Raw genomic sequence first — 22,531 nt, forward strand, 5'->3', positions numbered from 1 at the left:
TGTACAAGCCACACACTAGGAAACAGTTTTTACCTTGAAGTGTTTCTGATCTGAATAAATAAGACAGGCCAAGAGAGAGAGGGGAAACAGAGCTACGGGGAGGTGAAGTAGTGTGCCCAAGGTCACACATCATGCCCGTGGCTGAACTAGGAATAGAATCCACATCTCTTGACTCCTAGTCTAGCGGCCTAGCTGCTAGATTGTGCTGCCTGCCTGCCAGACTGCCCCTTGGAAAAACAAACACGTAATCCAAATCCCAGGGATATATAGCTTTTTCTTTATTCACTTTGTATACTAGATTTTCACTGCACTGCTCCTAACTGACCTCAAAACAAAAACTGGGTGTCTGTGGGTGATGGTCTAGTTTCCATCCCATACACACTGGGCCCAATTCTGCTCCACAGAAGTCAGTGGTAAAAATCACATTGAATTCAGGTGGAGTAGGACTGTACCAAGGGTATTTTTAACTTTCTGCTTTACGTTCAAATTGAGGTAATTGCCTAGCACCATTCCATGAGGACCAGATCTATTGAGACCTCAGTAGACAATAACCTACATCATAAAACTATCTGAATAACTTTGTACACTATATAGTGCTTGAACAGCATCTGAAGAAATTGGTCTTTCCAGGTCATGGCCACTGGCTGTTCACAGGGGAGCTTCACAAACACTGCATTCCTGTGTATCTGGTTTGGTGATGCATGAGGAACAGTATTCAGTGTTATTTTTGATATGATAATGTCAAGGTTGTAGAGCACAACAGTGCACCTTATCTTGACATATTCAAAGATCATAGTTGTAATGCAGATGTTCTCTTCAAGTGCTTAACTGTTCAATTTACTGTAAACAAACAATTATTGTATTCTGTCTGTGACCTCAGGCACTGGTGAAGGTGCAGTGTATCAGTTTTAGGGTTTACAACTGACCATATCCCTTTTTAATGATACAAAAGAAAAACATTCTAAATGGCTGTTTTTGGGCTTTTCTGATGTTGCACATTATAATGCAAAGTCACTATACTTTATATCGTGGGGCACTTGGTCAGGTAATAAAATACAGACTAATAACAAATACTGTTTTTTCATCACAATGAAGAGGATTGTACAGGCATCAACATCCTTTCTCTACATGCTGTAAATGAGAAACTCTTTCTTTCTCTTTCTTTCCCACTATGTGGCCATTTTTCAAAGAACCCAAACTAAAATAGAACTCAAAAAGCAGAATGTGTTTATGATGAGCTGATACAATAGGAAGAAGGTAATCAGCATCTGCTGATGGGGGCCCTCCAGCATGGGTCAGATTGCAAAAGTATGGCATTTGGATAAAGAATGAGACTCTAGTCAAGAGACTGTCACAGTGCCAAGTCACAGCTGCCTTCAAGCTATTGATCAGTGTGATTTTCACCAAGCAAATTATTCCTACCAGAATAACTGCAAAATATGACAGAACTAGATACTGAGTGTATTTTGTTTATTTAGCCACCCCCAAATATTCTGTTTGGTTTACGTGCTTTGTGATGTGTGTCATTCTCTGCATGGAAGATTGATGCATCTGTATGGGTAATATTTCCATCTTAAGACATTCAGATCTTGTTTTCTCGCTGTTGTAATAAAGCATTACAATAAAAAGGCTTTTACTGGCAGGAAAAGAGTGAGTATGGAAGAAATAAAACTCTGAGTTATGGCAGCTTTAATTAAAAACAACAAAAATGTTTATTCCTGTTTAGTCATTAGCTGATACCTGGATATTCATTATACATCTGGGCTAAGATTTTTGCCAGAAGAAATCTAGTCCAGCCAGGGCCCAAGCATAATTTTTTCAGGCCCATTACAAACTTGTAACATGGGCCCCCTCCCACACACACACCCATGGGGGTTGCAGCCTGGACCAGACCCACCCCAGGGCCTCCAGGCCCCAGTAAAGTGAACCCTTTCCCTCCCCCCCATTGGGAGTCCTGAGTCCAGCTATGGCACCAGTGCTAGGGTTTATGATTTTTCATTCACTGTCTGTGATTGTTAGTTTCAAAGAGGCGATCACAGCTTAGGGTGAAAATTATGTCAGGATTTCTGTGTCACGAATAACAAAAAGCAATGGTGGTGTGCACATGTAGAAAAGTGACTGAGTAAGAGAAGTGCAAATGAAAACTATTAGAAAATAAGTAGTTAAGGTGGCTTAAATATGCTTGTCAAATTCCAGCTGTTGGCTGCAGATGTAGGGTTTTTTGGTTTCGTTTTTTAAAAAACAAGTTCATCTGGATTTTGAATTTATGGCCGTCTTAATGGACAGGCTCCTCAATCCTATAAGTAAATGGCAGTTGATGGGTGAAGAACCCAGCTGTTTAGTTCCCCAAGCACGTGACTTGCCATGGAATCTAGAGCAATGGCTGTCTGTGTGCTACTTCAGGTCAGCAAAGATTCTTAAGCGTAACCTGTAGAATTATTTCTTAAAAGGCAGGTCTGATCTTCAAACTGTTGTTGCAGAATCCAGAGACTGAAGCCACGTGTTGGGTAAAAGAAGGTTAAATAGCTGGAGATGGAGCCCAGGACTGAGAGTCGCCTTGTTACCCTGCTGCCTTCAGCAAGAGAGAGGCAAGCTCTTGCTTAACTGGGTGTCAGCTCCCTGGTACCCCCAGTCTGTTAGCCAGCCAAACGATCTCCTCTGGGCTCTGCCAGCCCTTCTTTTGCTTTGCAGGTTAACACTAGGTACACCACAGTCCTCATTGAAAGCATACTCCTGAAAGCAGCCTCTGCCACTGGACACTCATGGTAATTACCTAGTTCGCTGTTCCCAAGAGAACAGTGAACGCAGTTTGACTGGTAGAACTCAGGATCAGGTCCTTCATAACATCACAGCACAGAGTTATATTTACAGTGAAACAATCATAAATGTATTATCAAAGGCTAAGATTTAAGAGCTAGTAAAGATAACAAGAGGAACAAAAACGGTTACATATAAAACAAAAGTAAAACATGCTTCCTAGAGCCTAAACTTAACTTTAACAGGCAAAAATCCTTGTCTAAAGTAGTTTTTCATCTAACGCAGTCTCCCATAGTCAACAATCCACATGGCTGGGGTCCACTGTTCATGGATGCAAAAAGCACTGTCCTTTGGTGGATGAGTGGTTGCTATCCCAGTCCCCCAGTGATAGTCCAATAAATCTTAGAGGTGCACCTCCCAAACAAAGCTCTTGCCCCTATTATTCTTCTTTTCCTGTTAAATCTTACAGTGCTCCATCTGCATTTAGCTCAGACTGGTGATTGTGATGAGACAGTATTCAATTTACATTTCAACAGATGGATGGATTAAACCCTTTGCCAGTTGGCACTGAAGGGCTCTAATGATCATAGTGATCATGATATTTTCTGTGGAGAAATTGACAAGAGTGAGTCTCAAGTCTGATCTTTTCTAGTGGAAGCATAGGTACAGTACACCTGCAAAAAACTCCAAACAAAACCCTTAAGCTACTTGTTGACCAGAGGGTAGGACTGAGAAAATTTGCTCTCAACAATTAACCCTGTAGATCAATGTCATGTATCACGGACACTATTTCTAAATATATCATGTGATCATAAACTGAACATTGGGAAACTACATTTTGGTGTCCATCCCTGCTTAGACTTTGGTGTCCATCCCTGACACACATCTGGAAGTATCATCTGTTGGAGGTGATACTTTCAGATATAACACTTCATTATGGTAGCATGCCGGTGAAGGAACATTTTAGTACCCCCACATCTTCATCTGAAGGCTTGTCTACACAGGAAAATAGACCAAAATGGCTACTGTGGACTAAGCTGTTCCACAGTAGGTATTCTGGAGTAGCTGTGTGTGTGGACACTTACTCTGGAATAGCTATTATTCTTTAAATTCATACCCTCCCTTATTCTGCAATAACTTACCCATATAGTATAGCCCTATGAAATCAGAAGTAGCTGCTTAGTTTACTTATGCAAGTAGGAAGGTATTTTATTATTAAAATATGACATTTTAATTAAAAAACTAGAATGATATAAAATTAACATGGCACACATTAAATTGGTAGGTCTCAAAATGTAATTGTAAATGGGGAATCATCATCATCATTGGGTGTGTTTCTGGTGGTGTCCCACAAGTATCGGTTCTTGGCCCTGCCCTACTTAATATTTTTATCACTGACCTGGAAGAAAACATAAAATCATCATGGATAAAGTTTGCAGATGACATAAAAATTGGAGGAGTGATAAATAATGAAGAGGACATGTCACTGATTCAGAGTGATCTGGGTTGCTTGTAAATAATATTCATTTTAATACAACTAAATGTAAATCGAGGAACAAAGAATGTAGGCCATACTTACAAGATGAGGGACTCTGTTTTGGGAAGCAGTGAGTCTGAAAAAGTTTTGGGAGTCATGGTGGCTAAATAGCTGAACATAAGATCCCAATGTGATGCTGTGGCCAAAATAGTTAATGTGCTTCTCGGATGCAAAGCAGGGGAATCTCGAGTAGGAGTAGAGAGATTATTTTATTTTATATTTGGTACTAGTGTGACTTCTGCTGTAATACTGTGTCCAGTGTTGGTGTCCACAATTCAAGAAGGTGGTGTTAATTGGAGAGGGTTCAGAAAAGAGCAAGGAGAATGATTAAAGGATTAGAAAACTTTCTTTATATCTATTTATCTTAACAAAGAAAAGGTTAATAGGTGACTTGATCACAGTCTGTAAGTATCTACATGGGGAACAAATATTGAATAATGGGCTCTTTAGTGTAGCAGAGAAAGGTATGATACAGTCCAGTGGCTGGAAGTTGAAGCTAGACAAATTGAGACTGGAAATAAGGTGTACATTTTTAACAGTGAGGGGAGTTAATCATTGGAACAATTTACTGAGGGTCATGATGGATTCTCCATCACAGATGATTTTTAAATCAGGATTGGATGGTTTTCTGAAAGATATGCTCTAGGAATAATTTTGGGGAAGTTCTATGTCACACAGAAAGTCAGACTAAATCATCACAATCGTCCCAACAACTCAGATTTTCTGACACCTCCATCTCTACCTCCTCCACTTTCCAACAACGCCCCTCCAAACAATCCTTCTGACTCTTCTCTTGAGAACTGCGAACCTCTCTCCACCCCTACTCCAGTCTCTCCAATTGTTTTTGGGAGCTGTCTTGCTCTCTTTGCACAAAGTTGGAGCAACATTACCACTGATCATTGGGTATTAGACATCATCCACCAGGGGTACCTCATAAGGATTTTTGCCTTCCCCCCTCACCACCCTCCCATGGGAGCCAAGCAGACCCATCCCAACATGACCTTCTTCAAAGGGAGGCATGCACTCTTCTCCAAAAAGGCACCATAGAATAGGTTCCGTGCCACCATATGGCCCAAGGCCTCTGGTCCCTCCGAGAAGGAAGGATCCACATCGACGTCCTAAAATTACAAGCAGTCCAGTGCACCTGTCAAACGCTTCTTCCTCTCATCCGCTCCAGACATATGCAGCTTCTCTCAGACAATGTGACAGCGGTCATGTACGTAAACAAACAAGGCAGAGCCAAATCTCTGACCCTTTCTCTGGAGGCAATCCACCTGTGGAATTGGTTCCTCCGACATGATGTCTCACTTCATGCAACCCATCTACCAGGCGTGAACAACAACCTTGTAGATGCTCTCAGCCACTCTTTTCATTGAAACCACAAGTGGGAACTTCACGACACCACTCTTTGTTCCATCTTCCACCTTTTCATGACAGCTACCAACCAGAAGCTTCCCCTCTTCTGCTCCAGAGGCGCTCTCAGGTAAGGCTCTCAGGGAGATGCTCTCCTCCTCCTTTGGACGCCAAAACTGTTATGCCTTCCCACTCATACCACTCCACCCACAAGTGCTCTGCAAAGAAAGACATGACTGAGCAGTCACTGTCTTCATAGCCCCCTTCTCGCCACACCAGTGTTGGTTCACTGATCTTCTTCACCTTTCAACTTGCCCTCAAATCTATCTCCCCCTTTTCCCGAATCGTCTCACACAACAACACTGCCAGATCCGCCGCACTAACCCAGACTCTTTTCATCTCATTGCCTGGTATTTGGATGGGGCTCGCAAACAGACAGTGCATGCGCCACACCTGACACCTCGCTACCAGGACAAGCTACCAAGCCAAATGGAGACGCTTCACTTAGTTGGCATCCCACTCCCATCACTCCTTAGACACCATGTCCATACCAACCATCCTTGACTATCTCATCAACCTTTGCCTTTCGGGCCTTGCCCACTACTCCATTTGAATTCACCTGGCAGCACTTAGCACCTTCCTCCCATCTATAGACGGCTTCTATGCTTTCAGTCACCTAACTTCAGTTTGATTCCTCCGTGGTCTCCTCACCACCTTCCTTTTGGTCTGGAAACCTACTCTGTCTTGGGACTTTAACCTTGTCCTCTGAGCACTCACAAGGCCACCCTTTGGTCCCAAGGCCACTTGCTCCCTCACCCATCCCTCCATGAGAGTGATCTTTTTAGTGGCCATCACCTCTGCTCGATGAGTCAGCGAACTGGCTGCTATGATGGCAGATCCACCCATTACTGTGTTCCACAAGGACAAAGTCTTCCTACGACTCCATTCCAAGTTTTTCCCCAAGGTGGCCTTAGTCAGGTCATTCACCTCACAACCTTTTACCCTAAATCATACACCTCCACCAGGGAGCGTATATTACATTCCCTTGATGTCCATCATGTGGACCTTTTATCTCCGACGCACTCACACTTTCTGAGCCTCACCCAGACTCTTATTCACTATAGTGGAACACTGCTGACACCACACCCTCTCCTACCAATGCCTCTCTAAATGGATCTCCCGCTGCTTCACAGAGTGTTATTCCCTTTCCTGAGTATCTCCACCACCTGGCATCACTGCCAACTTCACGAGAGTGCAAGCCACATCTACACTCTTCACAGACAGATGTCCCATGGCAAGACCTTTTGTAAAGCAGCAACATTCACCACTTATTATGCCATAGCCCAGTCAGCAGCAGCAGATGCAACAGTCGGCTGCGCAGTTCTGCAAACTCTCACTTCCACTGAGCACTCACTCCCACCTCCACACTGAATACTGCTTGCTATGCTATCCATGTATAGAATCTACATAGGGACCAACACTCGAAGAAAACGAAAGATTACTAATTGTAATTGGTGGTTCTTCAAGAGGTGTGGTCTCTATCTGGATTCCAATCCCACCGCCCATCCTCTCTGCTATGGGCTCTGCTTTTTGGTAAGAGGGAACTGCAGGGGTGTCAACCTGCATTGTTATATAAGACCTTGGATGCACCACATGACGGATGCACATGTGGGTTGATGGAGACTACTTCAAACAGTTCCGGCTCCGGCTCATGGCCCACATGCACACCCACGTATGGAATCCAGATAGGAACTCAAAGAACCATCAGTTACGGTAAGTAACCTTTTATTCCTGATCAATATAATTAGCACTTGTTTCCATAGGAAATTATTCTGGCATAAAGTAAGGTGTGAGTTTATGCTGCTGTAGTTCTAATGTAACTCCTTGGGTGGGCTCTCTTATTCCAGAATAACGTAGCTTGTGTATCTCCTGTCGACCCCCATTGTCAGTGTAGACCAACCTTAGGAATATTTTTTCTGGTTTAGCTCATACCGCTTTGGAAGCAGTTTAAACTGTACTGGAAAAGGCCTTTTATTCTGGAATTAATGAATAATTTATGCTGTGGCATAATTAGATTGGCATAGTTTTGCTGCTTAATTTCCTTAGTGAAATAACAAACCTGGATAAAGATTCAAATTCTATTACAGCACTGATCTCCACTGTAGAGGTTATCCTCAGACCCTCACACTTGAGTTGATCCAAAATAGTATGGTTTTGGTTTTGTATCCTTGCCCATCGTGGCTAATAGCCATTGATTGGACCTATCCTCCATGAATTTATCTACTTCTTTTTAGAACCCTGTTATAGTTTTGGCCTTCACAATATCCTCTGGCAAAGAGTTCCTCAGGTTGACTGTGGGTGTGTAGAAATACTTTTTTTATTTGTTTTAAACCAGCTGTCTTTTAATTTCATTTGGTGAACCCTAGTTCTTGTGTTCTTCCTTATTTACTTTTTCCACACCAGTCATGATTTTATAGACCTCTATCATATCTTCCCTTAGTCATCTCTTTTCTAAGCTGAAAAGCCCCAGATCTTATTAATCTTTCCTCATATGGAAGCTATTCCATACCTCTAATCATTTTTGTTGCCCTTTATTATACTTTTTCCAATTCCAATATATCTTTTTTGAGATGGAGTGATCAGATCTGCATGCACTATTCAAGATGTGGGTGTACCATGGATTTAAAATATCATATTGCCTCTTTATTTGTTGTATTATCTACCCCTTTTCTAATGATTCCCAATTTCTGTTAGCTTTTTTTGACTGCCACTGCACACTGAGTGGAACTATCCACAGTGGTTCCAAAATCTTTCTTAAGTGGTAACAGCTAATTTAGATCTCATCATTTTAATATGTATAGTTAGGGATTATGTTTTCCACTGAGCATTACTTTGCAGTGATCAATATTGAGTTTCATCTGCCATTTTATTGCCCAAGCACCCAGTTTTGTGAGATGCCTTTGTAACTCTTCGCAGGCTGCCTTGGACTTAACTGTCTTGAGTAGTTTTGTATTATCAGCAAATTTTGCCACCTCACTCTTTACCCTTTTTTTCCAGATAATTTATGAATATGTTGAACAGTACGGGACCCAGTACAGACCCCTGGGGGACACCACTATTTACCTCTCTCCATGCTGAAAACTGACCATTTATTCTTACCTTTGGTTTCCTTTCTTTTAACCAGTTACTGATTCCGAAAAGGACCTTCCCTCTTATTCCATGATGGCTTACTTTGCTTAAGAGCCTTTGGTGAGGGATCTTGTCAAAGGCTTTCTGAAAATCTAAGTAAACTATATCCACTGGATCACCTTTGTCCACCAGCTTATTGACCTCTTCAAAGAATTCTAATAGATTGGAGAGGCATGATTTCCCTTTACAAAAAACATGTTGACTCTTCCCCCAACAAATCATGTTCATCTATGTGTCTGATAATTCTTTTATTTACTATAGTTTCTACCATTTTGCCTGGTACTGAAGTTAGGCTTGTCTGTAATTACTGGTCTGTAATTGCCAGATCGCTTTGGGAGCCTTTTTAAAAAATTGGCATCATGTTAGCTACGGAAGGACTTTATTCTTGAGATCTAGAAATTATACTCCTGCAACCTTGTTCTGAAAAACTGTATGCCAGTGTGGGCTGCGATTCATATTCACAGTGGATTGGTTCTGTAGGAACAAAGAAGGAGGTGTGGGAATCTGGACTCCAGTTACCTCACACGTTCTGCTGCTGAGTTCTTTAATTTTTCTTATCAGTAATTCACTTCAGATAACAACCCTGTACATAAAGTTGGCCTTCAAGAAAAAGGGGGGAACAGAGATTTTATTGGCCTTTATCAGTTTATTAAAGAGTGTTTGGTTGTAAAAGATTAAAACAAAATTATTCTATCTGCCACAAAAAGTAAATGAATAAAATAACGGTTACAAGCCCGGGCATATAATGACTAGAATATATTTGCCTTTCCTTGGTCACTGGGGACCTCCTATTTTTTTCTCCTTGTCTTCATGATTGTCTTCATTTCCAGCATGTCCACTGAACATGCTAATTACATTTAACCCCCATTTCTATTCACAGCAAGTCAGGGGGACTTGACCTGCTCTTATTCTAATTTAAATGAATTTCATTTTGTTCATGTCTCTCTTCTGAGACTGAAGTCTTGTCTTGGGAGAAGAGCATGTGAAAGAGTCATTAAATGAAGCCAAGAGGTTCCTATTTTGGATCTGAGGTTATGATAATCTTTATAATAGATAAGGAAAACATGCAGTGCTGCATGTACATTAATTACAATTCTCTGCACGTTGATAAATTCAAATAAGAGTACTTACCAAGTTTTTTTTTATTGTTGCTGCTATTAGAAAATAGTGATTACAGTGATCATGTAATCTTCCTTTTTCACACCATAAGATAATGCTTATAAAAGTGTACGGGTACTTGTGATGATGAGTGGTGGAAGGATGTAATTAACAAGCAGTTATGTAATTTATTAATTTACAACAGTAGATTCTACAAAAACATTACAAACATATAGCAGCCAGCAGACCTCTTTGGTCACATAATCCAACTCCTTACATGTGAAGGTTTCTTTTGTATGCTGTGTTCAATTTTTTTGTCCCACTAAATGATGGACTGCCACCTCTTCCCTTTGAAAGTTATGCCATAATATTAAGTTCTGCTTTTTAGGAAGTTTAAAGTGCAGTTGTAGTTTTAAAAAAAAATACACTGTGTAATAATGAAACTTTTATTCTGCAGATTTGTTCCCTGTGTGTAATCTATAGTTTATTAAAGTGATTGAAGTTTTTATTGTTCCCCAATTTTTCTTTTAGCTCTGCATTCACAATTCAAGAATAGAAGAGATTAATTCTATTCTGATTCATGCATCATTGACTGAATTGTTAACTAAATTTCAGAGCCATTTTCTGCTGCCAGTTGCACCTGTGTAATGCCATTAATGACAATGGCACAGGTGTAACTGAGGGCAAAATTTCATGTCTAGAGCCTTTCATTACTGGTGGTGATGGCTGAATTGGAAAGAACTCATCTTGACTTTCCGGTTCCAGATTGAGTTGCAGGGTTAGCAGTTAGAAAAACCACCTTTTTGCATATAAATTGTGCAGATTTGCTCTAGAAGTCATTGAAATGCAGTAAATCTGGAATTTACTAAGTCCATTTTTACAGTCACATTTTAAAGTGGAAGCATGCTTTCCAAGCCAAAAAAGGAATTTTAAGTTTGTGTCTTTAACATTTCTTTGAGGGAACTGCTCTAAGCAGTTTGCAGTGCAACTTTGAACTGAACCTTTCCAAGCAGAGTGTTTGTTGGTTTTAAAGAAAATGTTCACCTTTTCATTCATACGGATAAGATATGGCTCATGTTAATTTGCACAGCATCCCAGGGTAAGGACAGCCTACTGGAGCAGAACTGCATCACACCACAATTCACATTATGATATAAAGAAGAGGCAAATTAGTTTCAAAAGGGAAATATGGTACCTGCTAAATCCCACAAAACCAGGGAGCCAGCTAATGAGAAAGAAGCCCTTTCATAACCTAGTTAGTTTTTCTTTTTCCAGTTTTGCTAAAGATAGCAAGGAAATAATTAGAAAGTCTACCGTTTTGAATTGCAAACCTTCATCAGATCAAAATTTCCTAAGTGATTAGCCCACCGTTTTTCTACAAATATTTTTATGCTGAATTGGCAACTTTCTTCTGAGCAGATCTGATCATATATGTGTGTTCATAATGTCCTTGCCTGCCCAGTTTATTGAATTTATTTACTCATGAGTATTTGATGGTGGAGGGAGAGATTATTTTAAAAAAACACAAAAGGTTGATCTCTATATCAGCATTTACTGCATCAATTTGACTTTTGACTCATACTTTATTAATTAATAGATGTTATTGCCAGATCAGCGGTACTGTTTACCAAAACCACATCTAATGTACAAATCTATACAATTAGCAGCCAGGCACATTGATGTCCATTTGATTTATTTACAAATTAAACAAGGGATTATAGCAACATTTTATCCATATGGTTACTGCTACACTTTGTTGAATTGGTAACTTAGATATCTTAGTGCTTTTAAGTAAAGAAAACCATCAGTTACCATTACTGTTTTTTTCACACTGAGATAAAAGATTTTCAAGCCATGCTCTTATTCATGTAAGTAAACATCTGAGGAAATCTGTTTATAGTTTTTGGGTTTTTTTTTAATTCTTCTTTATGCCTCTTTACCCACTTTAAATTACATTCCCTTTCTTCCGGAGATCTACGGAGATCTTTCCCAGCTACAGTAATATCTACTGATCAGATTCACACATTAGCCCTACGTTAGCAGACAATGTGAATTGACAGCTCTTCCACCTATAAAGACAAGAAGAAGAGAAGCCATTTCTTACACAGTGGAGTATCATTTTAGCCAGAACAGTGATTTGCCCTAACACTAATAAAACTTATTCATTAGCTTGTAGGCTCTGAGCATTTAAAAAAAATCTTTGGGTATAAAATCTTGCACTTTTTTCTTGATGATGATGATTTTAAAGCTTTTGGGATTCTATGGCAAAGAGAACAAAATGTTTTATTGAAAGTGTTGGTGAGCTGGTTTTGAAAATGTTTTTAAAGCTCAAAATATACTTGAGAAATGAGCAGCTTTAATGTGGGAAAAGTAATACTTCTGCTAATACAGAGCCAATAGTTTTCAATCATAAAATAAAAAATTGAATTAAGACTGTGCAGGTAGAAGAAAACGACAATGGAGACAAAGTTAAAGTTTAAATTTCTTTTTAATTTGAAAGTTCTTGCAATAGTTTTTCCACCTTCTTAACCCTTGGTGGAAATGGTGTGCTGTGCATATTTTTTCTTTCTGGTAAAGCTGCAATAGACCTAGACTTTCTTATTAGTCAAAGGTGTTGGTTGAATACTCATCTGTTTTGTGAATCAACTTGACTAGTAATTAACATTCTGATGCCCATAAATATAAAGAGTGCAAAACCCAGTGGCGTTTCTTTGAGATACAGCTTCAGCAGGAGAGCACATGGTACAGCTCCTTGCAATCTCTCACAATTAACTTACTTTGCAGATTACCTGAGGGTCTGTCAGGTTTAGTTACCTGACTGGGAGACTATTTGACATGCGTATATAACCTCAGTTTAAAAAGAAACTCTTCAAAACAAAAGTGTTAGGCCTGTATGTCTCCTGCTGTGCCTTAGGGAAGGTTTTCTCTTGGGGTGAGGGAGAGCAAGCACTGTTTGTACCACCATCTCCGGTGTGTGCGTGCGTGCGTGCGCGCCCTGGGGTTGTGCTGACCTTTGCAAGTATATCTCAGTGGTGAATCTGTCCCATTGTATAATCACGCTCTACATTATGAAATGGTGTTACGCCACTATCACACATAGTTATGGACTTAGATAATAGCAGATGGGAGTGGATTCTTCTCATATAGTAACTTTTGTCTTTGAAAAGTAATTTCTGTGTTTGGATTGCATTATACATTTTCCACTCAGTAATGCTCATTGAAATCTAGAAGGCTTAAACAGACTACTGTCCCCCAGGAAGGGATGAGTCAGTCGTGATTGACCACTTGTCTTGTAAAATGCATGCTGACCAGTGAGAGCTCCATTTGTGGTGCATAGGTGAAACACTACAAACAGTCACTGGGTGTAAGATTTGTGCTTAGGAAAACCATAAGATGACAAAAACAAAAGACGACAGAGAGAAATCGTGCGTGCACATGCGCATGCACACGCAATCTGCCAAGCTTTGGCTGCTGAGAAAAAGCATGGAAGCAAGCCAGATATTGAGGTTTTTGGACGCACATAAAGTAGGCAGATTAAGAGTTTCATATTTGCATTTAGCAGGAGCACGTTACATGGATTTCCCTTATGTGGCAGTTTAGTCGGAAATCTAGTTGTTGGACTAGAAGTGGTCTGTGTGAAGTGAAGAGAGAGCATGTTTTCTCTTACAGGTTTATGTATCAAGGATTCAGGATTTATCTGTAATTTAACTTGAAAGCCATTTTTGCACCAACAAAGTGAAATTTAATTTGGATCTTCAATGAATCAGGGATTGGAATTTGTTTTCTATGGGAAATCTCTCAGGTAAACTGAATTTCACCAATATATTCCTCAAATGTTTCCTGCCTAATATAAATTATGAAGCTCTTTTACCTTTACTAGAACACTGATCAGGAGTATAAATGGGTAAAAAGCAGGGAGGAGGAATGCCAATATTTTATTCAGAATATTTAATTAATTTTTATATAGTCACGAATAGTCATAAATTAAACTCCCAGCTCTCTAAAATGGACAAATGATATTTAAAAGACTGAATATTTTATTCTAACATATTATAAAATGATTCAATTGGTTGGGGTCACACATTTATAATTCACGTTGGGTACTGAGTAGCATCATTATTTTGCTAGTAGTCTCATTAAAACAAATTGCCTGAGTAGTACCTTACTCCACAGATAGTCCCATTGACATGATTTTGACTACTTGCAGAGTAAATTGCTACTCAGCTTGAGTAAAGGGGATGGAAACTGGCCTTTGATTAATATTATTTGACCAGTTCTACTCAGAAATATTTTAGATTTTATTAAATGTGGCATTTCCCCAGTCTTAGGTCAGTCTTTCTAAAAAAGACTACTGAAGTTTAGTGGAAAAACAAACCATTTAAGATTCAACTCTGAACATATACATGTGCAGAGTTTACTTTCTTTAGCATTGTAAAATGAATTCTTCATGTGAGCAGGAAAAGAAACAGGTTGATCTAAGCCCACTCAATTCATTATCTGAAAATGCACTGCAGATGCCAAAACCATATACATTTAATCAACTCCCGTTGGATCACTGATTCTTGTGTTCTTAAGGGTGATCTTAAAAGAAGCAACAAGTGGTGCTGGCTATCCAGCCGTTGCATGGACAGGGAATAAATGAATAAATGTAACTCTGAGAATTGTGACATTCCAAAGATGGACAAGTAGATACTGTAGTACCTTTTACTGAACTATCAAAGAGGTCCAATAAAAGGTAGTATGTTATCTATCTTGTCTACATTTTCTTGAGAACAGATACGACTGCAAACATTTTGTGCATTACAAAGAAAAATGCCTCTAAATGAACTTAATGAACGTTTATCTGTCATCTAACAACGTTGAAAGATTGTGTAATATATTGGCATACCTTAAGGAGTTGTATTCAGGAAGCTACATGTGTTACACTATATTAGGAAAAAGTATGTGGCTATTTAAAAAAATTGTATTAGTGCTTTCTGTCCTTCATGATGGAGAGGAGGGTGGGAAATCCAACTCCTGACCTCACCAGACTGGTCTAAACTGGACTATGAAGTAAAGACAAGAAGATGGATAAAGGCATGCAAAGTAGTCAAATATTCTTGTGACCAGATAGCAAATGTGAAAAACAGGGATGAGGTGGGTGGTAATATGCATCTATTCAACAACAACAACAACAAACCCTGAATATCAGGAATGTCCCTATAAAATCAGGACATCTGGTCACCCTCTCTGTAGATAAGGGATTAAAGATATGTTTATGTAGTTATTTCTTGTCTTTTTTTCATTTCTGTTAAAATGAACTACTTTCCATAGAAATATAATTAAAGAATCTTCTAACTCTTTTTGGTTTTTTTTAAGTTATTTTCTTACACCTCCTCCAAAAAACAAAACAAAACAAAACAAAAAAACAAAAACAAAAACTAGTAACCGTGTCAATCAGAAAAATGTGTGTGCACACTGTTAGGCAACTTTGGGGCTGGTTAAAGTATACATGAAGTATCTGTGAACAATGGACCTGTTTTTAAGCATAACTTCCATCTCTGTACTATACAGAATTTTAAATCCAACAGTTTAAGATGTAAATTGAAGGTTAATGGGAATTAATACTGTAGCAATATTTTTCATGCTTTTCACTCACTCACAAAATTGTTCATGTAACCTTTCATGCATTCAGAACTATGCAAGCTGTCTGCAATCTACCAAATCCCTAAAGTAGCTGTGTGATTTCAGGTATCTTCATTTAAGTAGCCTGATGCTTGCTAGCTCTCAGAGGAGTTATAGACATTAACCTTGGGGAGAATGGAGTAGTCCCTTGAGCACAGCAGGATACAGCTCCTGTAGGTGTTTTGGGGTCAGAAAGTCACAGCTGTGTTACCTGTTCTGTACTAATTAAGAGTTACTATGAATCTGTGTGACAATTAAGGACAGACTGAACTTTAATGTAGATAGGCACTGTGGGACAGTAAACAGTTTGAAAGCGTGTAAAGAGCCAGCAGAGGAAAAACTGCTGACATGACAGCATGGACTTTGTTTTAATGATGTGAATTGCAGTGCATTAATAAATGTCTAAACTGTACTCATCCATTGCAGGACTGAAGCTTCCATTAGATAGGGGCACTGTCAAAAACTCATGCAACCATATAGATTTGTCTCTAGTGTAGGGCGAGGCTTCAGAAGGTTTCAATAAATTATCCAGACCTAACAGTCTCTTCTGAGAATGATTGTAGTAAACATTGTGAGTACCAATGCTCATTCTCTGATTAGTGGTTAAGAGCACCACAAGAAAGTTAAAGTTATAAATGAACTGGAAGGAGGGGAGAAATGGTACTAGGGAGGATCTTGCATAATGAGAAGATACTCATTAAAAAGGGAATCCTGGTTCCCCAAAATTCAAGGTTTCCTAATTCAATCCAGTAATTATAGATGCATTTGGGGGGGGGGGGGGGAAGGGAGGGTTCAATTTGTATTAGCCAGCTATTTGGTTTTCCAAGTAGTTTCAACTTGAAAAAAGGTTCCTTTTAATTTTTTTTTTTTTTTTTTTGGCAAAGGTAGGGATGCTCTGATATTACTCAGATTGTGAGAGCAAAAAATAGTCTTTTTGTTCATGTTTCCCTAAGAAGGCATATATCATTGTATGCTAAATGGGCAGACTGAAAACTGGAAAAGTAAATTAAATAAAAGAGGTGCATTCTTCAACAATAAGAGATTAGGGATTGGTTGAATATAGGAGGCCTTTGAAACAAGTGAATTGATACCAGCCTGTTTATATCCCCCTCCCAGAGAAAGGGGGGGGGGGGGAGGGAGGGATGCTGTTTGATGTCTATATGAAGTAATCTCCAGAAAGAAAAAGATTATATTTGTTAAACTCTATAAAAAAAATCTGAAGATAATATGGCTTTGTTCACAGTATCACATAAAGAAGATTAAAGACGGGAAACAAGCTGCTTAAACACTGTAAACTAATTAGTTCGACGAATTGTTTTCCCAAGGTTCATGAGATATGAAACATTGGCACCAGTGCGTGAAATACACTCTGCCTCAGTGCTCTTTTCAATTTATTTTTCTGTTAGTGTCATATGTATATATAAAAAAAGAGCAGCCAAAAAGAAAGAGGTTATGGAGGGAGACCAAAGCCTGTCAGATGATTGAAGCTGACATTTTGTCATTTTAAGCCTGATGCAGAAGGGCCTTCTTCTGATACCCTTGTATAAATACCAGCTCTGTTTTCTGCCATCACAGGCTACATTGCACAAATGATGTCATGACAAGGCCCAAAGGAATTCCTCTTGTTGCTCAGAGCCACTTTGGCAGCTCCAAGCTAAGCTAAGCACAAGTGAGCTGACACATCATTAATTAGTTTGCCCAGTATCAGGATATTCTGGGAGGAGGAGGAGGAGAGTCAGAAGGGCATATGGCAAAGGAGTGGGGGCAGGTGTTTGGCATCTCTTTTTTTGTTTTTGTTTTTTTCCTTCCACCTAAGTTGACACACTTATCAGATAATATGCCACCAATGCACAGGTTCAGGGCATCTTCCAAATTTTTGTTTGCTTCTGCTGACAGATCTCCGAACTTTTATCAGATGATTGTGTATTGTCCTATTTATAGGGTCCCAGAGAATTGAGTGATAAATCTCCTGTTGACTTCAGTGAAGGCTGGATTGCACCAATAAACTTAAAAAAACAAAAACCTTATAATTATATTCTTTCCCCTTCCCTCTCTCTCTGCCTGTTTCTTTGTAAACGTGTGTACAGTAGAATAGCTTATAAGTATGCGCACATGTAGAAGGTGTGTACACAAGTACAATAGTTTTGGTTTGAAAGAAATGAGGGAAAATCTAATTTTGACTTTGGGGTGCATTGCTTAATAGTGTTGAAATATTAATATAGTGAACATTTTCCATTGAAATAACAGTTCATGGATTTTCAAGTGATACCTGAGGGGCACTGAACGTACAAATGAGACATAGCAGAAAAGACATAGTCTACGTTCAGCTGAGGCTACATTAGTTGCTCTGTGCATGGGATAAAAAGAGTTAAGATTTTCCTTTAGGTTTTCTAATAATCTTTTACTTTATGTTGAAAGAGACACGGGACACTATATTTTGTGTACAGAATGTGCAAATTACTGGTATTTGCTTTATTAGTGAATATATATTTAACAAATCTTTTACAAACTTTATATTTGAGGAGGTAATCTGTGCCTCTCTTTGAGTTGTATACCAGCGTATTTCAAGAGTAGAGCAGTGGCTCTCAACCTTTGCAGACTACTTTACTCCTTTCAGGAGTCTGATTTGTCTTGCATACTCCAAGTTTCACCTCTCTTAAAAACTGCTTGCTTAAAAAAAATCAGACATGAAAATACAAATAAAAAATTCAGCACACTGCTACTGAAAAATTGCTTACTTTCTCATTTTCTCATATAATTATAACGTTGATTGGAATATAAACATTGTACTTACATGTCAGTGTATGGTATATAAAGCAGTGTAAACAAGACATTTTCTATATGAAATTTTAGTTTGTACTGACATTAGTGCTCTTTATGTAGCCTGTTGTAAATCTAGGCATATTTGAGTTGATGTATTCCCTGGAAGATCTCTGCATACCCTCAGGGGTATGTTTACTCCTGGTTGAGACCACCGTAGTTGAGTATTGTATCTCAAAGAAACAAACCAGTGGTTTAAAAGAGAGCGAAAAATAAAAAGGATTTGGTGGTTGGGGGGGGGGGGGTGACATCATCTTTCAGAGTGAATTAAATTGTCACTTCCTGTATCCTAGAGCACTGCAGTAATGTCCCATTTCATCAGCAACAGTAACTACCCAATATTCTTCAGTAGCATCCTTGACATCCAAGATCTTTAATGACTAGAAATCATATTTTGGCCTAAGTAAAGTGCAGCTGTACATTTTAAAGATATTTTTACTTCTTTTTTCACCTTCCTTTTTGCTGCTATTGAGGTCAGTGCATTTGTGCCTAAAAAGTGAATCCAGCCAGGAAATCATTATAGCCTGGGCACTGCTCAATTATTATTTTTAAATAGGCAAATCAGATTCTAATTAGCACCACAATCAGAACCAAGTGCTATTTTTATTACCCATTACAATGTATTTGCTTACATATGTACCCTGAGGTTACAGATGTTTTATTCATTTATTTTTGTTGGCCACGAAGGTAGTGCTTTTTACTTCTGATTTGAGAGGTACAAACTTGAGCAATACTTTTTAAGTTACTATTCACGAAGACATGAACAGCAGCACTTGTCAATTTTATGTCAGACTCCAATGAACTAAAAAAAAAAAATCAGTCCCTAATGAATATTGGGTGATTGCCTCCTGGTAAAAAGGAAAACTGTTCCATCTCTTCCTTGCTTCCTTTCAAAAAAATAATTACAAAATGCAACTTTGTAGCTCATATTAAAATAGAAATATAGGCATGAAAGGTATTGATTTCAATGGGTGTTCTGTTTAAAATCTGATGGAAATATGTGGCCTATTGCCATTACTAAGTTAGTTAAATGCTCCACCTGACTGACAGATTTGCATTAGTTACATTAAACTGTAATGCTTAATATCACTTAGTTACATACCCCTGGAAGGACATACGGTATATACTATTGTATCATGTCAATAAGAAGAAACCTTTAGCCTTCTAAATGGGTGAACTTCATTTAAAAATGCTGACTAATGAAAAAACAAGCCAATCTATTGACAAAAGTAAATGGAGGAATAAAACATGTCCTTTTTTTCAAAAATAATTAGATACTAAGGGACCTTTATAGGTTCCAGAAGTAAGCCCCTGTGACCCTGTCCTATTTATTAAGACTGATGAACTCTTGTTAGCGTGTTTACCATTTCCCTCCTGCATTACTACGTTTTTTTACAAGCTGTCTAGAAGTTTGCAACTTTAATGCTATATATTTTTTTCCATCTGACTTTTATGACTTTTTCCATAAAATTTATTGGCTGGCTGAGTCTCACAAATCCTAAACTACTTAATGGTTCTGGCTGCACCCATTATATGGCCTATTTTTTTTCCAGACATCTGTGTAGATATCTTCTGAAATTTACAAAACCTTTGTAAGAAATCCCATAGGCTGACCTGCCCATTGAAATCTCTACAAGTGTTTGTTGCTGCTAATTACTCAGTGTAAACCTGTGGGAATCAGGTCCTTTCTTGATGAGTTTGGGCAAATGACTAAAAATTCCTGTTTAATTTTAAGGAGATTTACGTCTCCTATCATTGTGACTTTTGGTCAAGACTTGTATTCTGCATAGACCTGGTCCATAATGCTACTTGAGTAATTTTGTTCTGCATTAATTTAGAGAGAGAACTGTAGTTGGCATCACTTTATAACAAAAACAGCTGTGTAACGTGGTGCAAGTGGGTTATTAGACATGACATAATGAGTAGTATTTCTACTGTGGCATTATATATCTGTCAGAGCTTTTGTCAGGCAATTTTTTCAGAGGTTGAAATCCTGCTCGTCTATTTTCAGTGGGTATCAGTTAGTTAAAATGTCCAGAAATCCCACTGCAACCAATCAGTTTTGCCTTCTCTAAATATCTGCTTTTGATTGATGGCTTGTTAAACTGAGTTAGGAAGCCATGGGGAACTCAACTGACAGTGTGCAGATGCAACCATAACTTGACACAAGGAGTATTGATTTGCAAGAGTTAGGCAATAAGGCTGTACCTAGCTAATCGTCTCATAAGTAGAAATCTGTGATATTGAAGACCTGGAGGCTTTTTTTTCCTCTTTCAGTCAAGAACATATCCTGTATCCCATGTGTTTTTAATATCCTCTGCATACGTGCTTAATTTTAATGCCTCGTGAAAAAACAAACTAACTAACCAATTGTCTTGTACATTCATGCAGGTACATAGCCTTGGAAGCATTTAAAACAAGCAGCTGTTTGTGGTGTCATGCAAAAAAAACACTTTGGTCCCATAAGGAGGACTGTAATCTTGCCCTACAAGGGGCAAAAGAATGTGCAAGTCTGTTCCTGCTCTCAAGTAGCATTGTTGTCAGTAGTCTATTTCTCTGTTAGGGTCTGTAATGCGTACCTTATTATTACATAACTTACTGATACATTTGCTGCTTTCTGTGCTCTGCACTGGAATATTATATACACATTCCAGATTTGTGAAAATAGATGTATATTCCTTTTCAACACAAAGTTATTTGATGTGTTCAGAGTGTATATAGTATATATCATATATTATACAAACAGTGCCCAAATGCTAGTCTGCATTGACTGTCAGCCAGGAGCTTGAGGACCACACCTCATTATTTGCCATAAAATTGACCAGATTGTAGCCCCTTTTATCTGTGCAGTCTACTAATGTGGTTGCTTTGATCAAAATGGTGCACTGACTGCCAGGATCTTAGGGGGCTGCCCTGCACGTTAAAGATGAGTGTTGTAAAATTCTGTGACCCACATTTAGTCAAAGGACCACTTTGGCCACTTCTTTATATACTACACTAGAAAACTAATTTAATATATAAGAGTGGGTTGCTGATTCACAGTTCTAAATTAGTTTTCAGTACCAAGAGTAGGCAGACCTCTGCTCTCTCATTCACTAATTCAGCACTCACTTAATAACTAATAAGGACATTTCCCCTTCTTATTTCATCCAGTTCTCTCTTTATGCTGTTAAGATAATTTTTTTTAATTGCCTTTAAAATATGTGAGATTAAAATTAGAGATTTAAGTATTTCCTATCAGTCTGGTAATATAACCTTGGTTATATTTCTGGGTGATAGAGTTGGAAAGATAGGACACAGCTGGATCAAGATGGATAACATGTTTTCTTCTGACAATGGAAGAGGTTAGTTGATTGAAAGAGAAAGTGAGCTGTCTGAGAAAAAGAATGAGGGGAGAGAGTTGCAGCTGCATTGAGCCTTGGTGCAGAAGCTTGGATGCAGTGGACCCCAGACTCAAGAGATGGAAAGTAGTAAGACCGAGTTCTGGGGGGGGAGGGAAATCTGTTGGAGAACTGAGAACAGGCTGTATTATACTCAATTACAATTAAAGAGAATGAGTACTCCAGAGAATGTCTCTGCAACAAGTTAGTTAGGGGCTTGTATTTTGATCAAGTGGTTTACTCATGCACAAATTGAACCCTTCATGGTCATATTGAGAACAGTGAATTTTGTTGCATTATGCATCTGCAAGATGTATGATTGTTCGTTACCTCCCCTTCCAAAGAGAGATGAGCGCTTGGAAGGCCCATGCTTAGAGACATTCTGTACTGTTTGGGCAAAAAGAATGATTAGCTTAGTTATAACAGCTATCTCATGATAATTCTTTGGCAATCCTTAAATTCTAATAGGAATGTAATAGGATGATTGGAAAACAGTTCTATGGTAAGAATGTAGAGATCTTTAATTATCGTTGATTTGTGTTCATCCAGATCTGTCCCCGTTACCTAATTTATTTTTCATTAAGCATTGTTTCCTTGTTAAATTTGAGTATTTGTAATTCTCTTTAGTGTATAGTATTACATCATGTGGCATACCCAAAAAGTGGAACTCTGCTATTGGATAGGTTGGATAGCGGATTGCACTTCATTAAACTAAAATCTTGGCAGGTGTTTA

At 38.6% G+C, this 22,531-nt stretch overlaps 1 protein-coding gene across 1 annotated transcript in view; it reads left to right on the forward strand.

Annotated features, from left to right (window-relative positions):
- EFNA5 (ephrin A5) overlaps positions 1-22,531 on the forward strand; it is a 242,458-nt gene that overhangs the window by 129,568 nt on the left and 90,359 nt on the right. The window lies entirely within an intron of this gene.

Source organism: Emydura macquarii, unplaced genomic scaffold (assembly GCF_026122565.2).
Source record: "Emydura macquarii macquarii isolate MOO-44397 ecotype Brisbane River unplaced genomic scaffold, CSIRO-AGI_Emac_v2 contig_2897, whole genome shotgun sequence".
NCBI classification, from domain to species: domain Eukaryota; kingdom Metazoa; phylum Chordata; order Testudines; family Chelidae; genus Emydura; species Emydura macquarii.